Source organism: Pelodiscus sinensis, chromosome 3 (assembly GCF_052426305.1).
Source record: "Pelodiscus sinensis isolate ZL-2025 chromosome 3, ASM5242630v1, whole genome shotgun sequence".
Taxonomy (NCBI): domain Eukaryota; kingdom Metazoa; phylum Chordata; order Testudines; family Trionychidae; genus Pelodiscus; species Pelodiscus sinensis.
The window spans coordinates 46,404,468-46,414,324 of NC_143054.1; positions in this window are offsets into that span (position 1 = coordinate 46,404,468).

The window sequence follows — 9,857 nt, forward strand, 5'->3', positions numbered from 1 at the left end:
AAAAAAATGTACTAGCAAGGGTAAGGGAGAAATGTGTGTAATCTAGAGGATTAACCTATAAGATTTTGCTTATTGGTTAATCAACTACACTATTACATCCCTAGTCTGCATGGGGTTGCTCTCACTAGACTTTGTGCCTTGAGTTAATAGATGATCAGTTAACTTAAGACACCTAATGCCTGTAAAGAGGCTAATCTGGATCCTGCCCACACCTTCTTCATAGTAGGCTTCAGATGTGTGCAATGTAAGGCTCAGTCTAGGACCACCCAGATGTCTGGTAGATACAAACCCTGTGATGTTTTCTGGGTCCAGAGTAAACACATTGTTCATTGAGCGACCCTCAATCTTATTTGGACACTAGGCAAAACCTTCCTTTAATACAGAATTATTAAATTATTTTTGTTTTTTATAGTGTTTATCACCAGAGTAATGCAGTACTATACATACATTAATAGATTTATTTTCACAACACCAGTGAAGTAAGGTGATATTATCATATCACTTTTACAGATGGGCACCCAAAATACAGAGAAATTAAAGTCTGAAGATCTGTTAATGTTGGGTGCCCATCTGTAAAAGTGATATAATATCACCTTACTTCACAGATGTTGTGAAAATAAATCTATTAATGTCTGTATAGTACTGCATTACTCTGGCTTGATTTTCAGAGTACTTAATGCTTAAATTGTACTTACAATGTGAAGAACAAAGTTCACATTTTGATTTCAGTTGTCAATGTTAGTTCTCAGGATATTTTGGTTAAAACACTAGAATAGTTTAAAACTACCTGGTGTAAAACCAGCAGACCACAGTCGTCTGTGGGTAAAATCGAACCTTAGACTTCTGCAGCTGAGTGCATGCGCCTCTGCCGCATGAGCTAAAAGCCAGCTGTTTAAGATTGTAGAGCAGACTTGGTATGACTAGATGGGACTGTGTATGACATCTGGAAAGTGTGGGTTAAAATGGCACACAATGAGTTGATTTAAAAAAACTATTAATTGTTAGGTTTCCAGACATAATTCTTACTGGAGAATCTTCATTGGGTAGGTATGGTTCTTGGCCTTTCACTAATTAACATTTTTATCAAGACTGAAATATGCTGTATGTGAGATACTTCATGGGAGACATCATTGGAAAATATAATCTACTGAACATGGTTATTCCATTTGTATGCATACCTGTATTTGATGTTACAAATATGAAAAAATATGAAGTATAAACATATGTAACTAATGTAGTCATGCTAAGTGAGGGCTATTAGTAATACTCAAGGAACTTAATGACCCAGTACTCAGGATAATGATCTGTGAATGGACTTGTTGTTCTTGTAAACTGGGGAAGAGGGGCTATAGTGGCTCCCACCAAAACAAGTGGCCATGTCATCTCATGCCATGGTTCATCTTGGAATACAGTATTTTTCCACAAAAGCAGAGGGAAAGTTTAGTCTCAACACAAAGGATTCCCACCTTATGCAAAAGCTCTTTAAATGTGGGGAGTAAGTTAATCTAGATCATGGGTAGAAATGGTGTCACTAGCCTCTGTTTGTCTGGAAATGGATGACAGGAGTGGGATCACATGATGATTCCTTGTTTCTGTTCTCTCCCACTGGAACATCTGGTATTGGCCACTGTTGGAAGGATACTGGGCTAGATGGACCTTTGGTTTGACCCAGTATGGCTTTTCTTATGTTCTTATGTCAGTTCTCCCTGGCTGTCCCACCCAAGATGACAGCTGGAAACATCCAAAACTGAACTGAAAGAAGTGTTGGGCCCAGCCTGGAAGGCTTTCTAGTCTGTGAAAGAAGCTTATTAGAACAACTTTAAGGGTGAGAGATATTACATGTAACTAGTTTCTTAGTATATTAAGCTTAGCTTATGTGTTCTGTTTTGTTTAGTAACCGACTTTGTTCTGTGTGCTATCTCTTATTGACCACTTTAATCCTACCTTTTATACTTCATCTAATACAGTCACTTTTGTTTATTAATAAACCCAGTGTAAATAATTGTTACCTGGGAGGATCTTTACATTGAGAAAGAGGGAGAGTTTCATCATCTTATACTTCAGAGAGCTCCGTACAACATAGGATAGATTTATCTAGAATTCAGCTCCCAGAGGGGTTGTGTACTTGAGTGCTGGAGACAGGTATGTCACTGTGCTGTTTTTGGTTAAGGTCTGCAGCTTTGGAGATGTGGCCCAGACCTTGTGTCTATGTTGCAGATTGTTAGCATCTCTGATTCAACAAGACAGGGTACTGGAGGGAAATCAGGCTCAGTAGGGTTTCAGCACATCAGGAAACAGACCCCAGAGGGTCCTGACTCATCACATGCGTGTTGTGAGGTTTAGCTTATTAATATTTATTATGTGCTTTGTGATGCCCTGAAAGAAGGTGCTTTCAATGTGCAAAGTATTGTTATTGTTTTAGTAACATGTTTTATATTACAGTTCTCTCAGCTTTGTTAGACTGCTGCTGAGATGTATCTCTCTACCTGAACATGGCAGGGAGGGGAAGAAAGACTCATGTGCCTTCCCTGACCTTTCTGGGAAGACAGAAAGAAAATCAAATATCTTTTTATAAGATGGGCAATTTAAAGGGCTTAAAGATAGTTATTTCAAAAGAGAAGGTATTGTTGAAGTACACATATTTTTTACCTCTAGAGGCATGAGTCACTGGTCTGTAGATAAAAATGAATTTTGGAACTTCACAATAATCTCTCTGTCCTCATAAAGTGAACAAAGCTCCCTAACCCACCAGATCAGTGGTACAATTTGATATTATTGTCAGTCAGGGCCAGGATAAGAATATCGGGGCTATGAAGATGAGGATTGAGGTGCATTGGCAGCCACACGCTTACTGAAAGCTGGAGCATGAAATAAATGTATTGTCTGTGAATACTGTGGTAACGTTCTAAACATGCTTGTTATATATGTGAGAGAGAGGCTTTCTGAAAAAGTGAATATTCAGATTGCATTTTTAGGGTATCAGTATGCAGCCCTTTTAAAATAATTAGGATTAAAAAAGAATGATATGATTTATCAGTGGAAGGTAATAACTTTAGGGTTATCAGCAACTCTGAAAACATTTCCCATTCTACTGAAGGCAGTAGTTTATGTGCTCTCATTCTTAGATACAGAGGATGTAAATACAACTAGATGAAATGCTGATAGCTCATTCAGAGAGGCTGTTGCATTCTCAGGTACAGGCAATGAGTCATTTACTGACAAAGTAGCATATATTATAAATATGGAGAGATCTCTGTTAACTCTAACAGAATCTTTACGATTCAAAATATATGTTCTCCGCATTGTATATCTTTTAAGGCAGCGGTCTCCAATCTTTTAAACCACAAGTTCACTTTTTCAATTTAAGTGCAATGTAAGATCTACTCAAACCCAAATACACTTGCCCCACTTCCTTCCCGCCCCTGAGGCCCTGCCCCTAATCCAACCTTTTTCCGAGCCCTCACCCGGCTTACTTCACAGGGTAGGGGATTGGGGTGCAGGCTCTGGTCTTGAGCCAAGGGGTTTGGAGTATGGGAGGGACTCCAGGCTTAGGCCAGGGAGGGGGATTAGGATCAGTGTTCAAGCTCTGGGAAGGAGTTTAGGTGCAGGGGATTCATGTCTAGGGCAGGAGGTTAGGTACAGGAAGAGGTTCAGGACTGGGACAGGGGTTCAGGAAACTGACTTTGACTGGCACCGTTTAATCCAGTCGGCTTCTGGGTGATGGATCAGTCGGGTTAAGGCAGACTCACTCCTGCACTGGCCCTGCACCATTCCTGAAAGCAGCTGGCATGTACAGCAGTGGCTCCATGGCACCATGTGCTGCCCCTCATATACAGGCCCACAGTTTCTACTGGCCACAGTTTCCCATTATTGATCAATGGGAGCTGCAGGAGTAGTGTCAGCAGGCAAGGACAGCATGTGGAGACCCCCTGCTCTGCCTTTCTCAGGGGCTGCAGGGACATACCAGCCACTTCCAGGAGCTGCAGTTACCAGAGGGATAATTACTCCAGCCACGCCAGGTAGGCATTTTAGAACTTATTACTCAAAGAATTAAATTTAAGTGTCAGAGAGAAATGAAAATTCTGAAATGTACAGACCAGTCAAAAACCAAAAATATCATACTTTGCAAGTAGTAAAAGAAGTAACAACAACTCCCCACGTATGTGTTAGGCCGGGAGATGAGAGTGAAGGACAGTGTGTGTTTGTGAGAATGACAGTCACACACACATTGTGTGAGTAACAGAGATTTGTATTGCCAAGCTCCCTCCATCCCTTTCTTTCTGTTTGGAGATAGGGTACAGAAGGGGAGGGGGAGGGAGAGGAGGAACACCCTGACATCAGTGCCCCCTTTCTTCCCCCTCCCACACCTTGCACAGCAAGCAGGAGGCTCCCAGGGGTGCAGCTCCAAGGCAGAGAGCAGGAGCAGCATGATAGTGGATGATGGAGCAACTGAAGTGCCAGAATATGATAGCTTCCTGGCCAAACCAGTCAGGATCACCTGTTAGAGGCTCCAAGATCTACTGGTAAATCCCAGTCTACTGGTTTGTGACCACTGCTCTTAAGGGTTGAAAATGAAAACAGAGATGTGGCAGCATGTGAAGGCAGTATTAGAACTGACAGAATAAAAAATAACAAATTTGGTTGGGTTTATTGAAATCTTTGCTTCCAGATTTAGCATAGTTAGAAGGTACTTCAGATACAAACACGTATGTTGAAAGAAAATGAGGAAGGTGGTTAAAAAATGGTCCACAAAGACAGATTTATGTTCAGAAGTACTGACACATCTGGTGTGGCACATATTTATGAAATATTCTTAGACCCTCTTGCAGTTGCTTTGCCTCCAATGATTTTGAATACTGATGCATCCAATGAGTGTGAGAAGAAAAATTGCCTATTGAGAAGAAACTGAGTATAAAAAATAATTTATTAACAATTTGGAAATGCCTCCTAAAATTCCAGATGACTCCTGGATAACTCTTGTTTAATAGTTTAATAACAAGGTTGGAATGACGTGATTAACAAAGAAGGGAGTCATCAGCCAAAGGCCTTGAAATGAAGTATGTGGAAGGGCATTGTAATGTTACTGGTACATCCTCCATGAAAGCAGACTTTGAATAGCGCTGTCAAGGAAAATCAATTTATGGGACAATGCATCTCTGGATCAGAGTTTCTAGATGATATAGGAAGATTTGGAAACTGAATTCTTTGTAGATAAGGAATCAAAATTAATACATTTGTGTCCAGTTATTTTATGCCAAAATATAATTAGGGAAATACATAGACAATGAACAGAAGGCTGGGACAGTTGTTTTTAAAATGTCTTGGTAGATCTTCGCTTAAAATGTTGCAGCTGCTTTGCTGTAGTGCTTAAGTGAAGATGTTCCTACACCAATAGGACAGGTTCTTTTGTTGGCATAGTTAATCCACCTCTGTCAAGGCTGTTCCCATTCTGGCACTCCAATTGCAGAAGATGGGGGCTCGCAACAGACCTTAAATACTTTGCTTCTATAGACTTTTGTTTATAAAAACTCCCCAAGGTCACAGATTTCCTGGCCTTCGGAGGTAGCTGCCACCATCAAGTATAAAAACAAAACCCCTTCTCCTGAAACCCAGGAAGAAGCACTTGAACTTCTTTCAGAGGGAAACTCCGCCAAGCTCTTTTATCACAAGAGATCTTGAGGAAAACAGAATACAAACTGCAATCTCTGATAGCTGACCTCTTAGATTATGTCTACACAGCAAGCTCGTTATTTTGAAATTCAAAATAATGGGCGTCTTGCTCCAACTCCTGTAACCCTCATTGTATGAGGAATAAGGGAAGTTGGGGGAAGAGTGCTTTGTTTCGAAATAACTGCTGTGTAGACAGTGCCAAAAGTCAAAATAAGCTATTGCAACTAAAGTGCCGCAATTAGCGTGGCTCAAATTGCATAGCTTATTTTTGAGTTTATCCCTGCTGTGTAGACGTGCCCTGTGTCTTAGGCACACATACACAGACCTCCTGCTACTCTCCAGGACACAAGAATCACATCATCGCCTTAAAAAAGGTGGTTTTCATTAAAAAACAAAAAAATATACTTAATAAAGCTTAATTGGTTGCTAGGTCTAACAGAGCAACTGAGTAAAAACAAAGTAAAACATAGAGAAGACACGTAATATCTCTGGGTGCAGTTTAGATATCGTAAAGGGGGTTTGCACATGGATTTAGCACAGAAAAATTTAAACAAACAACAAAACAAAACAAAAAATAGCCTGGTCACAACTAATATTCATTTTCTATTTACTCATGATGCATACTGATCTGTACTTCAAGGCCCAGTCCATTCCCATGTCCAATATTCCTTGCAGGCATGGTAGTTCTGTCTGGTTACTTCATCTTGCTTCTCCCAGCTCCTTGCTTAGAACTCACAAAAAGACAGGTATATCTTTCAATTTTAATTTCAACAACTTCTCCCATTGACTTTCCTGGCTTTCTGCCAACATTCTGTAACTACCTGAGTTTAACTCTTTAGTCACCAAGTGCTGCCTAGCACTTCTCCTATCCATGACAACCTCTAGAAGAAGTGGTAGCTATGTTGACAGGAAAAACTCTCTTGCCTAAAATGTACCGTATATTCCGGCGTACAAGACGACCTCTGATGTTAAAAAACATCCCCCCAAAATCGGGGGTCGTCTTGTACGCCGGATGCACCGCCGCCGGAGCCCCTCCGCGGCTTTGAAAGCCTCGGGGGAAGCCGGCGGGGGGGCATCCCAGGCGCGCATGGGCTGCCCCCCCCCCCCGGAGCCCCTCCGCGGCTTTGAAAGCCTCGGGGGAAGCCGGCGGCGGGGCATCCCAGGCGCGCATGGGCTGCCCCCCCGCCGGAGCCCCTCCGCGGCTTTGAAAGCCTCTGGGGAAGCCGGCGGCGGGGCATCCCAGGCGCGCATGGGCTGCCCCCCCGCCGGAGCCCCTCCGCGCCGCCGCGGAGGGGCTCCGGCGGGGGGGCAGCCCATGCGCGCCTGGGATGCCCCGCCGCCGGCTTCCCCCGAGGCTTTCAAAGCCGCGGAGGGGCTCCGGCGGGGGGGCAGCCCATGCGCGCCTGGGATGCCCCGCCGCCGGCTTCCCCCGAGGCTTTCAAAGCCGCGGAGGGGCTCCGGCGGGGGGGCAGCCCATGCGCGCCTGGGATGCCCCCCCGCCGGCTTCCCCCGAGGCTTTCAAAGCCTCGGAGGGGCTCCGGCGGGGGGGGGGGGGAGGGCAGCCCAGGCGCTCCTGGCGGCTTTGCTCCCGGTGCCTCTGGTCTGCTGGGGACCATCTCCAGCAGACCAGGGACACCGGGAGCAAAGGAGGCGGAGGGGCGCTGGGGTATAAGATGAAACCCTATCTTTTAATTAAAAAGATAGGGGGTCGTCTTATACACCCAGTCGCCCTATACGCCGGAAAATACGGTACTGTCTATATCAGGGGCTAGGTAAGTATAACTATGTCACTTAAGGGTGTGGATTTTTCACACCCTTGAGAAATGTAGTTATATCATTTTAAGTCTGTAGGATAGACCTGGCCTCTCTCCATTTCTATAAGTTCTTAATGGAATTTATAACAGTAGAAAAAAGGCTTTACTTATTGCATTCTGCAGGGAGTATGGCTAATTGGAGCTGTAAAGTTGCATTTCCAAGATTTGTGATGTCAGAAATTAGAGTAAAAATGGCTGTAAATATAAACAATTTAATCCATATATAGGCACTCAGGTGGAGGTTGCCAGTTTTCAGAGGCACTGAGCACTTGCAGCTCAACTTAACATCAAGAGAGCTGCAGGTTGCTAGTACCCAGAAAACTCGGGCCATTTCTGTTTAGTCATCTAGTATTAGGCACTTCCATTTAAAAATGTTGACCATAATGCATTGTATAGGGGAGCTTTTCATTTCCATGTATTTTAGGAGTAAAAATTCCTACCATACTGCTTTTTGGTTCTGCTTTGACTCAGGAAAACAAAGATGAAAGAATACAAATGAGATTCAGTGAAGGTGGCAAACATCCTGGGAAATAAAAAGGATTCAAGAGAAGTTTTTTAGAAGTGTGAGATTTCTATTAAAAAAATGTTAAACGTTGGCAGTGGGTGCTATTACTAGAGGAAAATCAGTCTGATCTTTTACAGGGGTAAGTAAGCCTACAGCTCTGATAAAGGCTCACAGAAAAGTAATTGCCAGAATATTGAGAACTGTTATGAAAGAAAAAACAACTAATCAAAACAAAATTACCTAACCTTCTGTGATGTATAGAATTATTCCTCTCACTAAGGCTATGTCTACACAGCAACATTATTTAAAAATAACTAGCATTATTTCGAAATAACATTGTCCTTGTCTACACAGCTGACAGTTATTTCAACATAATGTTGAAATGGAGGACTTCTTACTTTAACCCCTGTAACCCTCATTTTATGAGGAGTAAGGGAAGTTGGAGGAAGAATGATCTATTTTGAAATAGAGCCAAAAGCTCAAAAAGAAATAACAAAATGTTTTTTAAGTACATTAGAAGCAGGAAGCCTGCTAAAAAACCTGTGGGTCCCCTAGATGATCGAGCTATAAAAGGAGCAATCAAGGACGATAAAGCCATTGCGGAGAAACGAAATGATTTCTTTGCTTCAGTCTTCACGGCTTAGAACGTTGGGGGGATTCCCAAATCTTCACTGTCCTTTGTGGGTGATAAATCTGAGGAACTGTCCCGGATTGAAGTGTCATTAGAGGAGGTTTTGGAACAAATAGAAAAACTTAATGTTAACAAATCTCCGGGACCGGATGGCATTCATCCAAGGGTTCTAAAAGAACTCAAATGGGAAATTGCCGAGCTATTATCTGTGGTTTGTAACGTATCCTTTAAATCGGCTTCCATAACTAATGACTGGAAGGTAGCCAACGTGACACCAATATTTAAAAAGGGCTCTAGAGGCGATCCTGGCAATTACAGACCGGTAAGTCTAACTTCAGTACCGGGCAAATTAGTCGAAACAATAGTAAAGAATAAAATTGTGAAGCATGTAGAAGAACATAATTTGTTGGACAAAAGTCAACATGGTTTCTGTAAAGGGAAATCCTGTCTTACTAATCTATTAGAGTTCTTTGAAGGGGTTAACAAACATGCGGATAAGGGGGATCCAGTAGATATAGTATACTTGGATTTTCAGAAAGCCTTTGACAAGGTCCCTCACCAAAGGCTCTTGTGTAAATTACATGGCCATGAGATAAGAGGGAAGGTCCTTTCTTGGATTGAGAACTGGTTAAAAGACAGGAAACAAAGGGTAGGAATAAATGGTAAATTTTCATATTGCAGAGGGGTAACTAGTGGTGTCCCCCAAGGGTCAGTCCTGGGACCAATCCTTTTCAACTTATTCATAAATGATCTGGAGAAAGGGGTAAGCAGTGAGGTAGTAAAGTTTGCAGATGATACAAAACTGTTTAGGATAGTCAAGACAGAAGCAGACTGTGAGGGACTCCAAGAAGATCTCACCAAACTGAGTGATTGGGCAACAAAATGGCAAATGAAATTTAATGTGGATAAGTGTAAAGTAATGCACATCGGGAAAAATAACCCCAACTATACGTACAGTATGATGGGGGCTAATTTGGCTACGACAAATCAGAAAAGAGATCTTGGAGTTATCGTGGACAGTTCTCTGAAAACTTCCACGCAGTGTGCAGCGGCGGTCAAAAAGGCAAATAGGATGCTAGGAATTATTAGGAAAGGGATAGAAAATAAGACCTAGAATATCTTACTGCCCCTGTATAAAACTATGGTACGCCCACATCTTGAATACCGTGTACAGATGTGGTCTTCTCACCTCAAAAAAGATATTTTGGCCTTGGAAAGGGTTCACAAAAGGGCAACT